The 24,253-nt window shown below is 44.8% G+C and overlaps 1 protein-coding gene across 1 annotated transcript in view; it reads right to left on the bottom strand.

Moving 5' to 3' along the window:
• The window catches only part of FRMPD3 (FERM and PDZ domain containing 3), a 427,262-nt gene extending 405,783 nt beyond the window's left edge, over window positions 1–21,479 (bottom strand). The window contains exon 1 of the mRNA XM_069748624.1: window positions 21,275–21,479. The gene's annotated coding sequence lies outside the window, so the exon portion shown is untranslated. The remainder of the gene's footprint in view (window positions 1–21,274) is intronic.
• Between the last annotated feature and the right edge of the window lie 2,774 nt (window positions 21,480–24,253).

Raw genomic sequence — 24,253 nt, 5'->3', positions numbered from 1 at the left:
GAGTGACGATCTTCGCAGGATCAATGATGTGAGCCAGAGAATCCTCAATGTCCTGAGGCTGAAAGGATCTCGAAAGAGCATCCGCTTTGACATTCTTATTTCCGGGTCGGAAATGAAGTTCAAATTCAAATCGTCCGAAGAATAAAGACCATCTGGCTTGTCGTGGATTTAGTCTTTGGGCAGACTGAATATAGGCCAGATTCTTGTGGTCTGTGTAAATGGTGAATGGATGAAGAGACCCCTCAAGAAGATAACGCCACTCTTCCAAGGCTAGCTTGATAGCCAATAGTTCTTTATCCCCTATAGAGTAGTTACGCTCAGGAGCGGAAAAGGTTTTAGAAAAAAAACCACAGGTCACCATACGTCCGGACGAAGATTTTTGCAAAAGTACAGCTCCAGCTCCAACAGAGGATGCGTCGACCTCAAGGACAAACGGTCTATTAGCATCAGGACGATGAAGCACAGGGGCCGTAGCAAAACTTTGTTTAAGGGACTGAAAGGACTCTTCAGCCTCAGGGGTCCAAAGACTGGAGTTGACTCCCTTGTGAACTAGGGCAGAGATAGGCTTGGTCATGGAAGAAAAATGAGGAATAAATTGTCTATAGTAGTTGGCAAAGCCGAGAAAACGTTGGATTGCTTTTGTTCCAAGAGGGCGAGGCCAATTCAGGACAGCAGAAACCTTCTCTGGATCCATCTCTAAGCCAGATCTTGAGACAATATATCCAAGGAAGGAAAGTGAAGATTGCTCAAAGACGCACTTCTCAATCTTAGCGAACAGATGATTCTCTCTTAGCCGTTGCAGAACACGACGGACATCTTGCCTATGAGTGGAGAGATCCGGAGAAAAGATGAGAATGTCGTCAAGGTAAACTACGACTGAGGAGTAGAGAAGATCCCGAAATACATCGTTCACAAATTCCTGGAAAACCGCGGGGGCGTTGCAGAGACCAAACGGCATAACCAAGTATTCGTAGTGACCGTCACCAGTATTGAAGGCAGTCTTCCACTCATCGCCTGCACGAATACGAACCAGATTGTATGCGCCACGTAGATCTAATTTGGTAAAAATTTGCGCACCCCGAAGACGGTCGAAGAGTTCCGGAATGAGTGGCAGAGGATATTTGTTCTTCACTGTGATGTTGTTTAGGCCTCGATAATCAGTGCAGGAACGAAGAGAACAATCTTTCTTCACGAAAAAAAACCCTGCTCCGGCAGGAGAAGAAGACTTGCGAATGAATCCTTTAGCAAGATTTTCTTGAATGTACTCAGACATAGCTTGAGTCTCAGCAGGAGAGAGAGGATAGATTCTTCCCCTGGGCGGGTTAGTTCCAGGCACGAGATCTATGGGACAATCATAGAGACGGTGAGGCGGAAGACCCTCAGCCTCCTTCTTGTTGAAGACATCAGAAAAAGCGCTGTAGACACAGGGTAAGGCGGGAAAAGAAGAGGAAGGAGAAGAATTAGAGGAAGACCCCACAGGACGCACCGGCAGCAGACAACGTTCCCGACAAAGCTCTCCCCAGCGCAAGATATTGCCATTGCGCCAATCTAAAATGGGCTCGTGATTCTGTAACCAAGGAAGACCTAAGAGCATAGGATGAGACAGACCCGCTAAAACATAAAATGCAATTTTCTCCTTGTGCAGAGCCCCAACTTGAAGTTCCACCTCAAGTGTTACTTGAGTAATGGTCTCCTGTAAAGGTTTACCATCCACAGATGCTAGAATCACAGGAGCCTCTAAGGTTTTGACTGGAACGGAGAATTTCAAAACCTCTTCCAACCTGATAAAATTCCCTGCTGCGCCAGAATCCACATAAGCATCCAAAGAAATGCCCTTGCCAGCAATATGCAAAAGAACGGACAAAGTGAGGGGTTGAGAGGGATCACACACACCTAGGGAAGCCTCTCTTACCTGACCTAGGCGGAGAAGTTTTCCGGACGTTCAGGGCAAGACCGCAATAAATGAGCAGCACTCCCGCAGTAAAAACATAACCCCTGAGTGCGCCTCTCTTTACGTCGTTGTTCGGACATCTTAAGACGGTCCACTTGCATAGGTTCTGGTGTGGACGCCTGAGAGGAAGTTCTAGGCTGTGGGCTGAGTGGCTTACGGGTGGCAGGAGAAGGACGAAGAGATCTCCGCTCGCGGGCGCGTTCTTGGAACCGAAGGTCAATACGGGTAGCTAAGGAAATTAATTCCTCCAAAACTGTAGGGGTGTCCCGACCAGCTAACTCATCTTTTATGCACCCAGAGAGACCCCGCCAGAAAGCACCCACCAACGCCTCATTGTTCCAGCCCAAGTCAGAGGAGAGGGTGCGGAACTGAATAGCGTACTGGCCTACGGATAACGATTCCTGATGGAGAGAAAATAGAGCTTCAGTAGTAGAGGCCAGACGTCCAGGTTCGTCAAAGACAAGACGGAAAGTCTCCAAAAATTCAGACAACCAGGAGACTAGGGGATCGTCTCGCTCCCAGAGTGGATTAACCCATGCAAAGGCGTCACCCTCCAGATGGGAAATCAAAAAAGCAACCTTGGACCGATCCGTTAGGTAATGCTGGGGCAGAAGCTCAAAGTGAAGACGGCATTGGTTTAAAAATCCTCGGCAGGTTAGAATCCCCATTGTATCAAGGCGATTTAGCCAAGCGGGGTGGAGGGTGGGAAGCAGGAGCAGACGTAGAAGCGGCTGTCTGGATAGAAAGCAGCCGATCGTCTATTGAAGACATATAGCTAAGTATATGGGCCTGGGTGTCACGCTGCTGAGCTAACTCTTGCTGTAAGCCAACGAGTAGAGCGGCGTTGCCAGGATCAGAGGGCAGGAGCGTAGACAAGCGAGAATCCATAGCTTTCATAAAGGACATTATACGGGACTGATTCTCCCGCAAAAAGAGTAGCTCTTTTTGCGCAGCAGAGGCCCCAGCGGGGTCCATGGCCTTTGCTTACTGTAGGGATTCGGACAGAAATCCGAGAGTGGACCCTCTGGGTCGTGACTCTAGAGCCCCCGGGGTCGAGCGGACCAGATGGAATCACCCCCTATACAGGGAGTGTTAGGAGCAGGACCTCGGGGGAATGGAGACACAACAGCTAGAGCCAAAGGGCCGACCCAAGATAAAGAAGGAGACTACAGAGCTATTAGAATGGCGGGGAATAATAGGAAAACAGGACTTAACTGATAATGACAGGAACACAGACGATGTAGGACACGGCAGGACCACATGACTTGGCAGGAGACGGCAGGTACACGGAACTTGGTAGGACACAGCAGGAACACGGAACTTGGCAGGAGACAGCAGGAACACGGAACTTGGCAGGACACAGCAGGTACACGGAACTTGGTAGGACACAGCAGGAACACGGAACTTGGCAGAACACAGCAGGAACACGGAACTTGGCAGGACACAACAGGAACACGGAGCTTGGCAGGACACAACAGGAACACGGAGCTTGGCAGGACAACAGGAACACGGAGCTAGGCAGGACACAGCACTGAAACAAAGCGAACACTAAGCAGGAAAAGATACTGGTATAGGGGAGCCTAGGGCATAGGGACACTGACAGCAGACAGTGCACCTACAAAGCAAAGGCGTCTTACCTAGGAAGACGCCGGGAAGAAATAGCCGATGGGCGCCGCCATGTTGGGGCGGAGCTATCGGGTCGCGACCTCCCAGAGGGCTCAGCACCGGAGGAGACGCGACCGCGCATGTGCAAAGACGCTGGACGCCGAGAGCCAGTGAAAGAAGCTGCAGAGCGGCGAGGAACAGGATCGCGAGTGCGCCGCGGGATGGAAGAAGATGGGTAAGTATGTGCGGACGTGACACCGTTCACTCCATAGAGGTGGCCTTTATGGAAGAGTGGCCAGAAAAAAACGTTACTAACACAAAAATTGTTAGGCTCATTTTGAGTTTGCAAAAAGACATGTGGGAGAGTCCCCAAAAAGTATGGAGGAAGGTGCTGTGGTCAGGTGAGACTAAAATTGAACTTCTTGGCCACCAAGGTAAACTCTATGTCTGGTGCCAAACCAACACAACTTTTGACCCCCAGAATACCATCCCCACAGTAAAGCAAGGTGGTGGCAGCATCATGCTGGGGAGATGTTTTCCGGCAGCAGGGACAGGGAAAATGCTCCAAGTTGAGGGGAAGATGGATGGTGCAAAATACAGGGATATTCTTGAGCAAAATTTATCTCTTGAGCCAATTCATACTGCTAAAGCAACACTCAAGTGGGTTAAAGGGAAACATGTAAATGTTTTAGAGTGGCCTAGTCAAACATCTTCCTCCAATTGAGAATCTGTGGTTAGACCTGAAGATTGCTATTCACCATAGGAAACCATCTAACTTGAAGGCAGTAGTGCAGCTTTGCCTTGAGGAATGGGCAAAAATACTAGTGGCAAGATGTGGAAAGCTCATAGAGACTTGTCCAAAGCAACTTTTAGATGTAACTGCTGTAAAAGGAGGCTCTACAAAGTACTGATTTAAGGGGAGTGATTTCATATGCACATGCCAATTATTACATAGTAACATAGTAACATAGTTAGTAAGGCCGAAAAAAGACATTTGTCCATCCAGTTCAGCCTATATTCCATCATAATAAATCCCCAGATCTACGTCCTTCTACAGAACCTAATAATTGTATGATACAATATTGTTCTGCTCCAGGAAGACATCCAGGCCTCTCTTGAACCCCTCGACTGAGTTTGCCATCACCACCTCCTCAGGCAAGCAATTCCAGATTCTCACTGCCCTAACAGTAAAGAATCCTCTTCTATGTTGGTGGAAAAACCTTCTCTCTTCCAGACGCAAAGAATGCCCCCTTGTGCCCGTCACCTTCCTTGGTATAAACAGATCCTCAGCGAGATATTTGTATTGTCCCCTTATATACTTATACATGGTTATTAGATCGCCCCTCAGTCGTCTTTTTTCTAGACTAAATAATCCTAATTTCGCTAATCTATCTGGGTATTGTAGTTCTCCCATCCCCTTTATTAATTTTGTTGCCCTCCTTTGTACTCTCTCTAGTTCCATTATATCCTTCCTGAGCACCGGTGCCCAAAACTGGACACAGTACTCCATGTGCGGTCTAACTAGGGATTTGTACAGAGGCAGTATAATGCTCTCATCATGTGTATCCAGACCTCTTTTAATGCACCCCATGATCCTGTTTGCCTTGGCAGCTGCTGCCTGGCACTGGCTGCTCCAGGTAAGTTTATCATTAACTAGGATCCCCAAGTCCTTCTCCCTGTCAGATTTACCCAGTGGTTTCCCGTTCAGTGTGTAATGGTGATATTGATTCCTTCTTCCCATGTGTATAACCTTACATTTATCATTGTTACACCTCATCTGCCACCTTTCAGCCCAAGTTTCCAACTTATCCAGATCCATCTGTAGCAGAATACTATCTTCTCTTGTATTAACTGCTTTACATAGTTTTGTATCATCTGCAAATATCGATATTTTACTGTGTAAACCTTCTACCAGATCATTAATGAATATGTTGAAGAGAACAGGTCCCAATACTGACCCCTGCGGTACCCCACTGGTCACAGCGACCCAGTTAGAGACTATACCATTTATAACCACCCTCTGCTTTCTATCACTTATTAGTTATTTAATCCTGTAAACTTAATTTATGCCAATATTTTTCTCACTTGTCTTCACCAATTTAGGCTATTCTGTGCTGATACGTCAAACACACAAATCGGATTACGAAAATATTTAAACACAGGTTTGAATATAACAAAATAGGTAAAAAGCCAGGGGTGGCATACCTTCGCAAGACACTGTAACATTTAATGTTACATAGATATAGATCGCAAAGCAGGAATATCTGAAAGTGGGTCGCGTCCTGGTGCTCCAACTTTTGTACAAACATCCTCATCATCCAGGCAACCATATATCCAATTGAAGGAACACGTGTCGATGCTATCCAATCCTGGACTAGTCCGAGTCTTGTCATCTAGCCGCTGTCACATGAGCAAGACCGTATGATTAACAAAAAGCTTACTGTGCATATGTGAGTGCCATCTGCGTCTCAATACCATGGAAACAGCGATCACATGATCGCGAGCACACCGTGTTCTATCATTATAGAGATGGCAGACACATGACCTCACAGCCATATCACATAAAAAAAATAAATGTTACATAAGCATCAATGCTAAAGCAAGAGTAAGACAAAGGGAAAATGGGAAAAAAGAAAAAAGGGGGAAAATAGGGAAAGGGGTTAAAAAACAATGCAAACAGAGAGAAAAGAGACACAATAAAACGACCATTCGGACCTGTCTTCAAATTAGTTTTACAGTCATCGCCTTACTCTAATGTCCCATAATTAGATGGGTGGAATTTTAGATAGTGGGCAGGAACGAGAGTCCCGATTTGTGCTTTCTTGATTCTGTGCTATAAAAATCTGTTGTTTGCACCACTTCTATGCTTGAAAAAAACTGTATTTGATCGAAATATTGCACCCTGTAAGGCACAATAAAAGTTGTTTTTTGTACCACCCAAGACTGGACACGGTCTACGGTTTTCTAAATGTACCTTCTCCAGTCCCTTGTGCACCAGTATAGAAAGTCTATAGGAGTTTTGTACAGGAACCACCTTACAAGAAGTGGCTAAGTGGTAACAACTGTGCGAACTCCAGCATGCGTGCTACCAAAATCCCAGCCATTCTTAATGTAAAATGATGGGCAGTGATGGATACGCTGAAAAATGAAAGGAATGTTAGCCAGAGAATAATATATACTTATGTACCTGGATAATAATACACTTTGAAGCATTGTGGCTCAGTGGTTAGCACCGCAGCCTTGCAGCGCTGTGGACCTGGGTTCAAATTCCACCACAGAAACATCTGCAAGGAGTTTGTATGTTCCCCCCGTGTTTGCGTGGGTTTCCTCCAGGTACTCCGGTTTCCTCCCTCATGCCGCAGACATACTGATAGTGAATCTAGATTGTGAGCCCCAATGGAAACAGTGATAATGATGTCTATAAAGTGCAGCGGAATAAGATGGCGCTCTATAAACAACGGATAATAACATTGCATTGTTCCTGTGTAATCTGTCTTATACTTGAAAATGAAAAAATGAACATATAACATTTCTGTATGTAAATTATCATTCAATAGTCAAGCACTTTGTTCCCTACAGACTCTTCCCGTTTGCCTGATGTCCCCAAAGCCGATAAATGTAATTATAAAAGATATCTTATAACTACCATAATGGCAGTTTAGGAACCTAAAAACCTGTGAATGGTTCCTCAAACAAACCCAATGTCTCCCTCGTTCCAACAATCTTTTGTTCATAGTTTGTTGTATGAGATTAAAAGTCTGCCCAATTCAGATAGAACAGAAATATTACAGTTAGATGGCCATATAACACAGATGACAATTGGGTCGCAATGCTTGGACTGGCCAGTGGCTCTCTTGACATGCAACACCCCAGGGTCCTGGTCGTTGCACTAATATCATTCTCCTCTAGGGGGAGACAATGAAGGAGATCTCTTTACCAGGTAACACAAGCCTAAAACACATTTCATACTCCAGTCCACCAGGGGGAGCTATGCTCCTATTTATTAGGGCACTCTTCACACTTAGGTAAAACTGGTGGCCTGGAGAGGAAGTTAGGCAGTTGCTGGCTGAGCTTGGCTCAGGTAGTTGGTCCCTGACAGGGGTGGGAGTCTGTCAGAGGCCTGGACGGAAGGTCACTGAGCTGTGCCTGCCCCACGTGCGGCAGTTCCTAAGAAAGGACACGAACAGAGAACTGTATTGTAGAGAGTGAGAAGAAGTCATAGCAAAATAGTGGATACCAGAAGGAGTTCTTCCCTGCACAGGCTGCCTCCTTCTGAGGCGCAGGATCTCGGTAGCCGGAACACCGAGGGAGCAACAGTCCTTTATGCCTTGCTCCAGAGACCGGCAGGACAGCTAATTTCACGTTACTGATCCTCCCCACACCCAGGAGGCAAGGTGGCACCCTCAAGAGGCCAGGGCATGATAGAGTCCCTGTAAAAAAGCCTCACGCCACCGGTCATACAGGTTGTCCTATCCATCTGGGGACAGAGAGAGAGACATAACATCAATAACATCTACAACAGTTTTTAGGACCTTATGAGAGGCTTAGCAGTAAGGTACTACAGCACCAAGGTGCTAGAGGAAGGCTACTAATTTCCACCTGGATAAAGGGACTCTGTATTTGTCTCCAAACCGGCCGGACTCTGCCTACCCTGTGATGCCGTGCTCTGGACTGTGGATGCTGAAGCCTTTAGTAAAAGGTAAAGAGACTACAACCTTGTGTCCTCGTTATTCACTGCACCTCACACCATCCACCATCTACACACTGGGAAGCCCTGGGGACATACTTCACCAGTGGGAAGGTATACCATCTAGCTGCAATAACATCACCCCAGCGGACCCCTTAAAGCAGCGTCGGTCACCCCGACCGAATACCACAGATGGCGTCATAAACATATCCCTTTAAAGATCTTTCCCCTTTTTACAACGGACGTCCCACAGGCCACGGACCGGGTCAGCCACCGTGACATCCCCCTGAGAACTGAAGGACCCGGTACCGAGTACCCCACGGCCCCATGGGGGTGATCCATCTTGGCGTCACGAACAGGATCTACTTAAGCCTGAAAATAAGGTCATGTGCGCCTAAGAATTGTGCCAGATTCGTGCTTGACCTGTGATTTACTAAAGGACTGTGTATTGCCAAAGACCGCCAAAATTCCCGCCAAAGCTGCCGCCATTACCGTGCCACGAGGAACGCAGGAGAGGAAGGGCGTGCCAACATGGGAGGAGACTACCAAAGCGGCGCCAAAAGTGATGACCGCCCCCTCTGACTGCTGCTACAAGACGAAGACGTGCCCAGCAGCCAAGGAGGTCCACCCCCTTATCTGCAATGGCGGGAACAAGGAGGAGAAGGAGCCCCACCCCCATAAAATGGAGAAGCAGTTTGAATGTGCGGCCGCAGACGCAGAAGCAGGGATGGCGACCAGCGGGTACCCGAATGACGACAAAGTGACCCAGAACTGTCTCGAACCACCAGAGGAGTACCCAGATCTACCGCCGTTGGAGGCTGTGGACTCCTTGGGGCTGTCGGTGAGAGAGCTGAACCACTGGCCCCTGGATAACGAAGTGGCGACGGCTGAGTGGACTGGCATAGGAGGAATTACACCCGGCGCAGGTACCGGAAGTGGCCCCATCCTGGCAACCAGCCCCGCTTCCGCGACCGCTTTCTTCCCGGCCACTAATCTCACCCCAGTGCCCGTTATTGCTGCTAAAACCTCAGCGGTACCTCTCTACGGCTGCACCCCGAACGCTGGACTGAACGGGCCCCACATTAGAATCCTAACCTGGGAGGAATACCGGCGGTGCCTGATCTCGCAGTGGAAGAGGGAAGAAGAACAAAGAGCTCGAGGTGTTAGGAGGTGCGCACAACTCCTGGCATCCCAGGGGACCCAATAAATCGTCCCCGCTACTACTACAGCTGAACTGCCGGTAGCTACTACCACTGAGACAGCAGTCGCAGCCCCTGCTATCGTGAATGCCCATACCCAAGCTACGCAAACTTCTATCACTGCGCATGACTTGACAATACATGAAAGACAAACTAATGGCGTTTACTTAGCACCAGGTGTGACCTTGGATCCAACCCTTCCCAGGCCAGGAAGGATTTAGTGCCAAGTGATGCCCTGGATGCCGTCTGATTAAAAAGGAAACTTGAACTGACTGTAAATAGTTCTTAAACTTCCTTTTTGCTGCTGCTTTCCAAGTTTAAACCCATGTAGGGTTCCTTAAGGGGGTCCTCAGTTAAAGGAGGATTCCAAGTTCTGCACCCGTCCAAGGTTATTTCTAAAAGGGGTCCCCTGTTAAAGGGATCCTGTTTTGTTTTGCACAAGTTCATCGTTGCCTTAAGGACTACAGAATCATGGATGGTGAATGATTCCCGAACTGTTTGTAAAAAGTTTGCACTTTCTTAAAGGTGCTCCCTACTGGTTTTACAAGAAGAGCTTTTTGAAGAGACTGTTCCTGATGACAACGTGAAAGTTCTTGCTGTTTTAGAGTTGATAATTGATTTGAATATTGGTACTTTGCACTACCTTGCTGAGTTAATTGAATCCATGTGAATTGTTGCACTTTGCCGGAAAGTTAATATATAATAAAGAGTTAATATGATAGATAGAATTAAGTGTACATAGTCGATAGTATGCCGCTAGAGATAGAAAATACTTAATGATGTACTTTGAATAAAATGAAGGGAAGTTTTGCATTTGAATAACAGTAGACCCGTGGGGGTTGGTTGAAACTTTACACTGTGACTTAAGGTACCGTCACACTCAGCAACTTTCCAACGATCACGACCAGCGATACGACCTGGCCGTGATCGTTGGAAAGTCCTTGTGTGGTCGCTGGAGAGCTGTCACACAGACAGCTCTCCAGCGACCAACGATGCCGAAGTCCCCGGGTAACCAGGGTAAATATCGGGTTACTAAGTGCGGCCCTGCGCTTAGTAACCCGATATTTACCCTGTTTACCAGTGAACACATCGCTGGATCGGCGTCACACATGCCGATCCAGCGATGACAGCGGGAGATCCAGCTACGAAATAAAGTTCTGGCCTTCTAGCTCTGACCAGCGATGTCACAGGAGGATCCAGATCGCTGCTGCGTGTCAAACACAACGAGATCGCTATCCAGGACGCTGCAATGTCACGGATCGCTATCGTTATCGTTCAAAAGTTGCTGAGTGTGACGGTACCTTTAGATAAAGAAAATGTTGATTTACACTTAGTAGATAGTATACCTGTAAAGGTACTTGTGTTTCATAGTTAGCTTATAACTAAACTGCTCCATTCCAACATGTAAATAAGTTTTATTATGCAACGTTCAAGTATTTTCACCTCCCATAAAGGGAAGCACCGTTACATTAACTTGTTTTTCAGCATTTCAAAAAAAATTGTATGTCTTTTCCTAATATCTTGTTGTTTTCTTTTCCCAGTCCCGGAGTAGTGGGAAAAGAAGTGAGTGCAGAAGGGAGTGCAGCACCCCAGGGTCCTGGTCATTGCAGTAATGTCATTCTCCTCTAGGGGGGAGCGATGTTACGTTTGGAGGCAATAAAGGAGATCTCTTTACCAGGTAACACAAACATACAACACATTTCATACTCCAGTCCACCAGGGGGAGCTATGCTCCTATTTATTAGGGCACTCTTCACACTTAGGTAAAACTGGTGGCCTGGAGAGGAAGTTAGGCAGTTGCTGGCTGAGCTTGGCTCAGGTAGTTGGTCCCTGACAGGGGTGGGATCCTGTAAGAGGCCTGAACGGAAGGTCACGGAGCTGCGCCTGATATACGTGCGGAAGTTCCTAAGAAAGGACACGAACAGAGAACTGTATTGTACAGAGTGAGAAGAAGTCATAGCAAAGGAGTGGATACCAGAAGGAGTTCTGCCCTGCACAGGCTGCCTCCTTCTGAGGTGCAGGATCCCGGTAGCTGGAACACCGAAAGAGCAACAGTCCTTTATGCCTTACTCCAGAGACCGGCAGGACAGCTAATTTCACATTACTGATCCACCCCACACCCAGGAGGGAAGGTGGCAACCACGAGAGGCCGGGGTATGATAGAGTCCCTGTAAAAAGCCTCACGCCACCGGTCATACAGGTTGTCCTATCCATCTGGGGGACAGAGAGGGAGGCATAACATCAATAACATCTACAACAGTTGTGAGGACCTTATGAGAGGCTTACTACAGCACCAAGGCGCTAGAGGAAGACTACTGATTTCCACCTGGATAAGGGGACTCTGGACTTGCCTCCAAACAGACCGGACTCTGCCTGCCCTGTGATCTGTGCTCTGGACTGTGGATGCTGAAGCCTTCAGTAAAAGATAAAGAGACTGCAACCTTGTGTCATCGTTATTCACTGCGCCTCACACCATCCACCATCTACACACTGGGAAGCCCTGGGGACATACTTCATCTCTGGGAAGGTATACCATCTAGCTGCCATAATATCACCACAGCGGACCCCTTAAAGCAGCGTCGGTCACCCCGACCGAATACCACAGGTGGCGTCACGAACATATCTCTTTAAAGACCTTTCCCCTTTTAACAATGGACGTCCCAAGGGCCACGGACCGGGTCAGCCACCGTAAGATCCCCCTGAGAACCGAAGGACCCAGTACCGAATACACCACGGCCCCATGGGGGCGATCCAGACACATGCTGTCACACTCAGGTTAGGAGAGCCATCAGACAGTCTGAGCATTGCATTACGATCGTCGCCCATGTTACACAGCCTTCGGACTGTGCTGTTAAACTCATTCCGCTGTCTGTACCTGACCACAAATAATTTGTGTTCACATGTGGTGGTGAACAAATCTGAATTAAATACGGGCTATACCCTTCTGCTATACCCTTCTGCCTTTTTCAATTTTTTTTAACTGCAGTACTAGACAAAGTCCACAGACCAGAGTTGTACGTTTACCTAATTTGTTGAAGGGATATTCACAGATTATTAAATTGCTTTAGTTCGCTAAAAAGTAGGAAAATAAGCAAATTTGCAATTGACTTGCTTTTTCTGTCTGCTATAATGCTTCTGCAATGAGAGCTTTTATCGTTTTAAGTGTAAAGCTGGTTTCCATGGAGTTCAGCCACCAGTGCCTGCCCAGACCATGGGCGAGAGTGCAAAGTGGCTACATTACAAAGGAGGAATATGCCAGCCACCTCTCACCAACTCTTCAATTTATATACAATAGTTAGCTGCTCTTCTCCTTCCCCCACTGTCTTTGCTCCTGACAGGCTATCATTATAAATCTTGTAAAATCACCAGCCCCCACCATTGACTGTTCCCAGAGCAACTCTCCTAATTACTTGCTGTCCAGAGCCGTCTGCTGGTCAAATGTCCTGTTTTCTCTGTATAATACAGTGATAGCTGTGTAGACTCCACAACAAACCACTGATGACTGAATGTGTTACAGCAGAACTTGTGCTGAGCTTCATAGTTTTACAAATACTATAGCTCTGCCACTCACCAGAACTGCCACTCATGGAGGAGAGCCGCCCTGCCAGAACCTAGGAAGTAAGGAGACTGCAGAGATCTGAGCTGCTCAAGAGACAACTTGAGAATAACCCTATAAAAACTTCCTTCATGTGTAATAGGAAGCTTCCCAGTGTCTTTCTTCTTATAACAAAGAAGAAAACACTCTTGTCAAATGAACACATAATAGTGTTTTTGATGAGTAATTTTCCAGAAACATCACTGGTTTACCCATTAAACTCCTATCTCCCTAAGGATGTTGTACTACAGTAAATCCACAATATTTAGTACATAGGGTATAAACGATGAACCCACTCACCAGAAAAGTTTTAGAAAAAAAGACTTTAAAGAAAGAAAACCAAACCATTCACAAACTTAAAGAAGCACACTTTCACTAATGTTAATATATATTAAATATGTGTGTACATGCATGTTATGTAGTGTAAATGTTAATATACTCACCATACGCCACTTTTTCCAGTATACCAGCAGCGTTCTTTTCTGCTGCTCACTGACGTCACTGCGATTCACACTAATGGCTATTTTAGGGATACAGTAGTAAGTTTGAACCATTCCACCCCTGTTTTTCTACAGCACTGGACAGGAAAGGCAAGGGGGGCATGGCATAGACTTACCACGGTTCTCCCTATGCCATTGCGTTGGCCATTTTGGAGGCAGGAGGAACAGGACATCAATCTCAGAGACAAATAAAAGGCACCTTGTAAGGGGACTATGCATCAGTAATAATTAGCCATGTATCATTCCTAGGCTGGAGTATTGCTTTAAATATTCTTTTAACCCCTTAACAACAGCCGATATGCCTTTTAACGGCGCCTTTTAACTAGCATACCAGAGGAGAGAGAAATGAGGCCACCCGAGCATCTCCCCAGTACCATCGTCATCCCCGGACCCTCAGGCTACGTCCCTTGGCCCTTTGCGTGTTCTTCCTGGAAGAAAATAGCGGGAGCATGAGCAGTGCACCCGCAGAGATCTGCTGGCCGATATCCGGCAACAATATGAGATTTTTCCTATTGGTTCATTTTGATCACTGTGATAGATGCTATCACAGTGCTCAAAATATCAAAAAATATAGTTGTGGTGTTGGGGTTAAGGTGGTGTCAGGGTTAGGGTTGTGGTTAGGATATAGTTAGGATTAGGGTTGGGATTAGGATTAGGGGTGTGTTGGGGTTAGGGTTGGGGATAGGGCTGTGTTAGGGTTGTTGTTGTTTGAATTGTTTTTTTTTTCACTGTTTAGGTACATCAGGGAGTCTCCAAACACGACATGGTGCCTGCCATTAATTCCAGACAATTTTGCGTTCAAAAAGTCAAACAGTGCTCCCTCCTTTCTGAGCCCTGCCATGCACCCAAACAGGGTATCGGCATACTCAGGAGAAATTATACAACAAATTTTTTAGTCCATTTTCTCCTGATACCCTTGCGAAAATAAAAAAAGTTTGGTTCCAAAGTAAATTTTTTGTGATAATAGCGAAATGTTCATTTTTTCCTCCCACATTGCTTTAGTTCTCATGAAGCAACTGAAGGGTTCATGAACTTCTTGAATGTGATTTTGCTCACCTTGAGGGGTGCAGGTTTTAGAATGGTGTCACTTTTGGGTATTTTCTGTTATATTAATGACTCAAAGTTACTTCAAATGTGAGGTGGTCCCTAAAAAAAATGGCTTTGTAAATTTTGTTGGAAAAATGAGAAATCGCTGGTCGAATTTTAATCCTTATAACGTCCTAACAAAAAAAAATATATTTCTAAAATTGTGCTGATGTAAAGTAGACATGTGGGAAATGTTATTTATTAACTACTTTGTGTGACATAACTCTCTGATTTAAGGGTATAAAAATTAAAAGTTTGAAAATTGCTAAATTTTCAACATTTTTGCCAAATTTCAGTTTTTTTCATAAATAAACGCAAGTCATATCGAACAAATTTTATGACTAAGATGAAGTACAATATGTAACAAAAAACAGTCTCAGAATCACTGGGATCCATTGAAGCGTTCCAGAGTTATAACCTCATAAAGGGACAGTGGTCAGAATTGTAAAAATTGTCTCGGTCATTAAGAACAAAATTGGCTCTGTCACTAAGGGGTTAAGTTAAAAATGTGTGTGTCTCCCTGTTTTCCCATTTTACATTATGTTATTGCATTACATATTATATTATTCATTTGCATCAAATTCATGATCTTGATCGGTTCTACTTTCTAATCCTACTTTCTCCATTCCTATATGTAATCGCATTTCTGGTCTGATGTTTTAAGAAATATATACACCTTTGGGGACATTTTTAACTTACCATAATAGCATATACTGCATTTTGGCCTAAAATTTATTTTGCCATAGGATTTCATTAAAAATACTGGATTTTTTTTTGCTTCTACAGCCTCTAAGTATCACAGTACATTGCAGACTGCAGAATATCTTATTAGTTAACTCCATCAGTGAGTTTGTCTACTGTAAGGGTTTTATAACCATTCTATTTCTTATCTTGGATTTCCTAAGCTTTTTGTATAACCAAATCTCATAAATCAGCTTTGAAGATTATTTGGGAGAAGAGGAATAAGAATTACAGATTGTGCCGTCAGACAGATTTCAGTGTTAACTCTTTCGGTACTATGATATATACAGTGCCTAGAAAAAGTATTCACACCCCATGAACTTTTCCACATTTTTCACTTTACACCCACAAAATAAATGTATTGTATTGGAATTTTCTCTGATGCCAACACATGGCAAGTTTTTGTGCTGCGTAAAGGAAATGATACAAGGTTTTCTAAATATTTTTAAAAAATGTAAATCTGAAAATTGTGATGTTCATTAGTATTCATCCCCTGAGTCAGTATTTTGTAGGACCACCATCAGCAATTTTTGCATCTTGTCATAGATTTTCAGTGGGATTTGGGTGTGGACGGTGACTGGGCCGTTCATACATATGAATATGATCTGATCTATACCCTCCATTGTGGCTCTGGCAGGATGTTTAGGGTGGTTGTCTTGCAGGAAAGTGAACCTACGCTCTAGTCTCAAGACTATTGTAGCCTCTAACAGGTTTTCCTCCAGGTTTGCCCTGTATTTAACGCCAACCATCTTCTCATCAACTCTGACCAGCTTCACTGCCTCTGCTGAAGAAAAGAGTCCCCCCAGCAGAATGGTACTGCTTCCACTATGTATGACGGTGGGGTTGAGATTTTCAGAGTGATGTACAGCATTAGTTTTCCACTACACATATTGTTTTGCATTTGGGCCAAAATGTTCTACTTTGGTCTCATCTGACCAGAGCCCCTTCTTCCACATGCTCACTGTGTCCCTTACATTGTTTTTTGCACACTGCAAACAGGACTTCTTATAACTTGCTTTTAAAAATGTATTTCTTCCTGCCACTTCCATAAAGGCCAGATTTGTGGAGAAGACGACTAATAGTTATTCTGTGGATATATTCTCTCACCGGAGCTGGGGATCTCTGCAGATCCTCCACAGTGACCATGGACCTCTCAGCTGCTTCTCTAATTAGTGCTCAGCTTGCACCTTGCATTATTGGAGTGCATCTTGTGTTATTAGAGTACACTTGCATTAGTATAGCACACCATGCATTATTGGAATGCAACTTGCAATATTGGAGTACACCTTGCAACTTGCATTGTTGGAGTGCACCTTGCACTATTTCAGTGCACCTTGCCTTATTGGAGTGCACCTTGCATTATTGGAGTGCACCTTGCATTATTGGACTGTGCCTTGCATTAATAGAGTGCATCTTGCATCACTAGAGTGCACCTCGCACCTATTATTATTGGAGTACACCTTGCATTATTGGAGAGCACCTTGTATTATTGGAGTGCACCTTGTGTTATTGGAGTGCACCTTGCATTATTGCAATACACTTTGCGTTATTGGAGTGCACTTTTCATTATTGGAGTACACCTTGCATTACTGTAGTGCACCTTGCATTATTTGAGTGTAACTTTCATTATTGGAGTGCCCCTTGTATTAATGGAGTACAACTTGCATTATTGGAGTGCACCTTGCATTATTGGACAGCACCTTTCATTATTGGAGTGCACCTTGCATAATTGGAGTGCACCTTTCATTATTGGAGTGCACCTTTCATTACTGGAGTGCACCTTGCATTATTGGAATGCACCTTGCATTATTGGAGTGCACCTTTCATTATTGGAGTGCATCTTTCATTATTGGAGTACACCTTGCATAATTGGAGTGCACCTTGCATTGTTGGAGTGCACCTTGCATTGTTGGAGTGCACCTTTCATTATTAGAGTGTACCTTGCATTATTGGAGTGCACCGTTCATTATTGGAGTGCACCTTGCATTATTGGAGTGCACCTTGCATTGTTGGAGTGCACCTTTCATTATTGGAGTGTACCTTGCATTATTGGAGTGCACCTTTCATTATTGGAGTGCACCTTGCATTATTGGAGTGCACCTTTCATTATTGGAGTGCACCTTTCATTATTGGAGTGCACCTTGCATTATTGGAGTGCACCTTTCATTATTGGAGAGCACCTTATATTATTGGAGCGTACCTTGCATTATTGGAGTGCACCTTGCATTATTGGAGTGCACCTTGCATAACTGGAGTGCACCTTTCATTATCGGAGTGCACCTTGCATTGTTGGAGTGCACCTTGTATTATTGGAGTGTACCTTGCATTATTGGAGTGCACCTTGCATTATTGGAGTGCACCTTCCATTGTTGGAGTGCACCTTTCATTATTGGAGTGTACCTTGCATTATTGGAGTGCACCTTTCATTATTGGAGTGCACCTTGCATTATTGGAGTGCACCTTTCATTATTGGAGTGCACCTTGCATTATTGGAGTGCACCTTTCATTATTGGAGTGCACCTTGCATTATTGGAGTGCACCTTGCATAACTGGAGTGCACCTTTCATTATCGGAGTGCACCTTGCATTGTTGGAGTGCACCTTGTATTATTGGAGTGTACCTTGCATTATTGGAGTGCACCTTGCATTATTGGAGTGCACCTTCCATTGTTGGAGTGCACCTTTCATTATTGGAGTGTACCTTGCATTATTGGAGTGCACCTTTCATTATTGGAGTGCACCTTGCATTATTGGAGTGCACCTTTCATTATTGGAGTGCACCTTGCATTATTGGAGTGCACCTTTCATTATTGGAGTGCACCTTGCATTATTGGAGTGCACCTTGCATTATTGGAGTGCACCTTGCATTATTGGAGTGCACCTTTCATTATTGGAGTGCACTTTGCATTATTGGAGTGCACCTTGCATAACTGGAGTGCACCTTTCATTATCGGAGTGCACCTTGCATTGTTGGAGTGCACCTTGTATTTTTGGAGTGTACCTTGCATTATTGGAGTGCACCTTGCATTATTGGAGTGCACCTTCCATTGTTGGAGTGCACCTTTCATTATTGGAGTGTACCTTGCATTATTGGAGTGCACCTTTCATTATTGGAGTGCACCTTGCATTATTGGAGTGCACCTTTCATTATTGGAGTGCACCTTGCATTATTGGAGTGCACCTTTCATTATTGGAGTGCACCTTGCATTATTGGAGTGCACCTTGCATAACTGGAGTGCACCTTTCATTATCGGAGTGCACCTTGCATTGTTGGAGTGCACCTTGTATTATTGGAGTGTACCTTGCATTATTGGAGTGCACCTTGCATTATTGGAGTGCACCTTCCATTGTTGGAGTGCACCTTTCATTATTGGAGTGTACCTTGCATTATTGGAGTGCACCTTTCATTATTGGAGTGCACCTTGCATTATTGGAGTGCACCTTTCATTATTGGAGTGCACCTTGCATTATTGGAGTGCACCTTTCATTATTGGAGTGCACCTTGCATTATTGGAGTGCACCTTGCATTATTGGAGTGCACCTTTCATTATTGGAGTGCACTTTGCATTATTGGAGTGCACCTTTCTTTATTGGAGTGCACCTTTCATTATTGGAGTGCACTTTGCATTAATGGAGTGCACCTTTCATTATTGGAGTGCACTTTGCATTATTGGAGTGCACCTTTCATTATTGGAGTGCACTTTGCATTATTGGAGTACACATTTCATTATTGGAGTGCACCTTGCATTATTGGAGTGCACCTTTCATTATTGGAGTGCACCTTTCATTATTGGAGTGCACCTTTCATTATTGGAGTGCACCTTTCATTATTGGAGTGCACCTTTCATTATCGGAGCGCACCTTTCATTATCGGAGCGCACCTTTCATTATTGGAGTGCACCTTTCATTATCGGAGTGCACCTTTCATTATTGGAGTGCACCTTTCATTATCGGAGCGCACCTTTCATTATTGGAGTGCACCATTCATTATTGGAGAGCACTTTGCATTATTGGAGTGCACTTTGCATTATTGGAGCGCACCTTTCATTATCGGCGTGCATCTTTCATTATTGGAGTGCACTTTGCATTATTGGAGTGCACCTGTTATTATTGGAGTGCACCTTTCATTATTGGAGTGCACTTTTCATTATTGGAGTGCACCTTGCATTATTGGAGTGCACCTTTCATTATTGGAGTGCACCTTGTATTATTGGACTGCACCTTTCATTATCGGAGTGCACCTTTCATTATTGGACTGCACCTTTCATTATTGGAGTGCACCTTTCATTATCGGAGTGCACCTTTCATTATTGGAGTGCACCTTTCATTATCGGAGTGCACCTTTCATTATTGGAGTGCACTTTGCATTATTGGAGTGTACCTTTCATTATTGGAGTGCACCTTTCATTATCGGAGTGCACCTTTCATTATTGGACTGCACCTTTCATTATTGGAGTGCACCTTTCATTATCGGAGTGCACCTTTCATTATTGGAGTGCACCTTTCATTATCGGAGTGCACCTTTCATTATTGGACTGCACCTTTCATTATTGGAGTGCACCTTTCATTATCGGAGTGCACCTTTCATTATTGGAGTGCACCTTTCATTATCGGAGTGCACCTTTCATTATTGGAGTGCACTTTGCATTATTGGAGTGCACAGCTTTGGTTTGATGCCTAAGAAAAAGGCTTTTATTAGAGGCAGAACTTATGAATCTAACCCCCACCACATCAGAGACCACCATGAAGCTGTGCGGTGTTCAGGCAGTAATCACTATCGGAGAGGTGTAATTATGCACACACAATAAATTCCTCTGCTTTGTCAGGAGAAGAATACGTTACACAATGAATATTATTGTGAAGAATCTGATTTGATGTCGGATTGCATGTAACCGTGCAATCGTAATGCAACCTGTTGTTCTGGCTTTAGCCATTTTCTCGCACACAGAAGACTGAGTGAGGATGACTGCAGTGAGCCTGGGTGCAATCACAGCGCTCTGCTCCTGTGTATGGAAACAGCTAGCCCTATGATCAGAACTTTGCCTTGGATGCCTCCTTCATATCAAATATAACGAAAAACATTGGATCTATTGCGGGATGCTAACAATGACTTGTGACATAAGACTCCACCCTATTAGCATTAACAGTACAGAATTAATTACCCACTTATTCTCCTAGAATAAAAACATTACTTTTACATTTTTTTTTCTGTCCCTTTACCTTTTTTTTTTTTATTATTGTCATAGATTGTCTAATAATTAACAGTAAAGATGCCCATTCATGCACAGCTTCTAAATAAACTTTCGACACTGATACATTGATTTATTTATATGGTGGGTGTTTTACGCAATTTTTTTTTCTCATTTCGCCCATTAATAACCCTGGCCATCTCCTATGCAGCAGCCAAGTTCCTAAGTGCCTTTTTTTTTTTTTGTCCGTCACATCTTCTTGCAGTAATTCAGCTGAACCCTTTATTGCTATAACATCACATCTGCATTCTCCAGACCGGGTTCTCTCGGCGCTCATCGCCCCTTTAGCATCTGTTTGCCGAATCCCTTGGTCTCTGGTGTCAGAAAAACCCTTTCAATATGAATTTTCCAGAGCGCCCAATTGCGGTGCAGGGTAATCTGGAAGTTCAAGGGTTAAATAATACCTCACGCCTCGGATACGCGACCGGCATACAAAATAGTCTTCGAAAGACGCGTAGCAGATATGGATCGGACGTGCAAGAACGCTCAAAATTGAGAAAAAGAAAAATAGACACAATATTTTATGCACATATATATAAATATATATATATATATATATATATTACGTAAATAATGTGCATAGAACGCCCTAAGTAGCACCTGCCGTGTTCACATATAAGACACATATAAAGGCACGAATGCAATCTACGGATGTCCGTTACCTGTTTGATGGCTGCAGCAGGATGGGGGGCCAGCCGGTGTTTGGTTCTACAGAAAAGAAGTCAGTGCAGATGAGAGGAAGAAAAGGGGAGGAGAGGACTGGAAGGAGATGGTGGAAACATCCATTCATTCAGGGCATAGAGGGAAAGAGTCAGACAGAGGGAGGGGGAATTAATTTTTGCTAGTGTGAGAGAAGGAAGAAAGACTGGGAGGTGGGGAAAAAAAGCAGGAGGAAAACAAGCAAAGCAGAGGGAGGGAAAGAGAGAGGGACGAATAGCGTATAGAAATGTGGATACAGTCATGGTGACATTGCAGTGGGTGTGATATGCAAGGTATATGGAATATTTGCCAATATTGGACACAGCACCGTGCCTGAAAAGAGTACACAATACATATCTGCTTAATTCTGGCTATCTATAGGCTCAGAATAACGTCTCCGTTGAGTCGCTACTAGAAAAATACAAGATCTCCTGTTTGAAGAACAATGACAATAGGAAAAACAAATGTAAATCTTGCCATGGGGGTCGCTAAATGTGATTAAAACGGAAATACCCTAGAAGGGGGAATTGTGTACTTTTTTGTTGCCTTTTACTATTTTATCGTTCTCACTTCATATTAGCAGACAATTAGGGCAAATATTGGTTTATTTAGTAAACGACAACCTAAAGTGTTAAAAAAGTGAGCAAAATGTCATTGAAGATTCAGCTAGTATAATCAAGGACCAAAAAGAGAAACTGCATCAACTTAGCAGTAAAATATAGTATGAGATGGGAGGGGGCAACACCTTGCAAGTAAGAAGTAGTGATTTGGAAATACAAAAAAAATGTACTACTCGAGGTGATTGGTATGACAAAATCTATTTTTTAATATTCCGTTGGGTTATTATAGCAACAGTTCAGACATGGGCTCTATAGCAGGCCTGGGCAAAATGTGGCCCACGGACTGAGACGGCCGTGGGGCTGGAAATCAGAGGTCCACGGGTCGCATGGTGCCTCCGGCCATTTCCTCCACCAATCAGCGTGTGAGCGGAGGCAGGGAGAGAAGCAGAGCGCCATGGAACGGGACAGAGGTGAGTATGTGGTGTTTTTTTTCTCATGTGTATGGGCTGTTTGGGTGGGCATGGGGAGGCTATGGGGGTGACATGGTGCCGCACACATGGGGCGACATGATGCTGCACATGGGGGTGACATGATGCTGCGTGTCACGGTTTACGGGAAGGATACCTTTATCATCCCCACCGCTCACACCAAATTTGTCATGAACCGGGGTTGTTTGGATGCCCCTGGTTCTTTTCTGAAGGGGACTTATCTATATCCCAGTTCCGGTTTGGAACTTGCAGCTCTCTGGCGCTCCCCTAACCCTCAGGTCAGACAGGGTACTGCACCTAGGATAATTAGTCGCCAGAAAGGATGCCTTACTTTGTACTGGCACGCTGCAGTGAGGGCGATATAACTACTCCCAGTCAGGCCGGAACAATAATTATCAACGCCGTCCATCGCTACAAAGCCTCCCAAACGCACAGCACAAATCCCGCTGCCACCAGCTCCGAATTCTTAATTAATCACGGGTCCAGAGCCAACCCATATTAGTAGCGTAATTCACTTCAGAGGATGTGACAGTTCGTTATAGAGCAAGGAAAAACAAAACTAGTAATTTTATATATTATACTCCAAAAAGATAGGCAGTGTTTACAGACGAATAAAAATATATTATAAAAGTAGACAAGTATCATATGTACAGTACAATTACAAATAAAATGGGATTAAAGTTGAAAAACACTTACAGTTCATTCATATGATTTCATGTCATGGCTGACCATGTGCTGTGGGGGATGGGCACACATCTAGATGCATCACAGATCTGTCTCGCAGCTAGATGTGTGACAAAAGACTAGGGAAGACTGATATCTCACTCAGTTATCTCCGTGCCCAAAACCAAGGCACTCCCCTTGTGGTGACCTCACTCAGAGGTTGAATACTCCCATTTCAGGCTCATGATGCCCACCACGTCAGGGGGGTTTGTTTAAGTATAAACACGGCATTGATATATGACCGGCTTATGAAGAAATCTGTTCCTTGCATTTCATTGGCTTAGATCCTAGCGATTTCAGTGAGTTATAGATTTCTCGGTGGACATTCGGAATATGTAACCCTTACATCGCTATCCCTGATCGGTGCCCTTGTACATAACTTTTCAAGAACAATAGAGTCCCATGCGGTTGGCAGTTGCTATACCAGTTGTAGCTAGTATCAGACGGGAGGGGAGATGAGGGGTTTAGGGAGAGACTGGCTTTCGCAGTGCAGCACCCTAGAGTCCTGGTCGTTGCAGTAATGTCGCTCTGCCACTAAGGGGAGTGATGTTATGTCTGATTGCACCTGACCAGGTATCACAGTCACACATTACACTTCACACTCCGGCCACCAGGGGGAGCAAAAGGCACTGTGTATTAGGCCACTCCTCACACTCTGGTAAAACTGGGGGTTGGACAGGAAGTTAGTGAGAACGCAGCCTGGGAGAGCTCCAGGGAGGACCTGTCAGAAGTGGGAACCTGGCAGCTACCTAGCAGAAAGGACAGAATGTTACGGAGCCGCGCCTGCACTACCTTGCAGCGGCATCCTAAGGAAGGACACGAAGCGAAGGATATTGTGGAGAAGTGAGAAGCGGGATCATAGTACAAAGGAGATAGAACCAGAAGGAGTCGTGTCCCTAAAACTGTGGTAACATCCTTCTGAGGCGCGTAGCCGGTGGCCGGAGCACCGAGGAAGTAACAGACTCCACGCATTACTTCAAACAGCGGCAGGACAGTTGATTATAGGTTGGCTGTCTGACTTAAATCACCTAGACGGACATAGGAGGCAATCGTGGGAAAGGGGCGTCTCTAGGGTCCCAGAATAACTCCAGGCTTACCTGTCATACGGGTGCGTCTTAGCCATATTATCTGGGGGACGGAGAGAGAGAAAGAACAGATACGACAGTTGTGA

The sequence above is a fragment of the Ranitomeya imitator genome, chromosome 2 (genome assembly GCF_032444005.1).
Source record: "Ranitomeya imitator isolate aRanImi1 chromosome 2, aRanImi1.pri, whole genome shotgun sequence".
NCBI classification, from domain to species: domain Eukaryota; kingdom Metazoa; phylum Chordata; class Amphibia; order Anura; family Dendrobatidae; genus Ranitomeya; species Ranitomeya imitator.
This window is presented reverse-complemented; position numbering and strand designations above follow the sequence as displayed.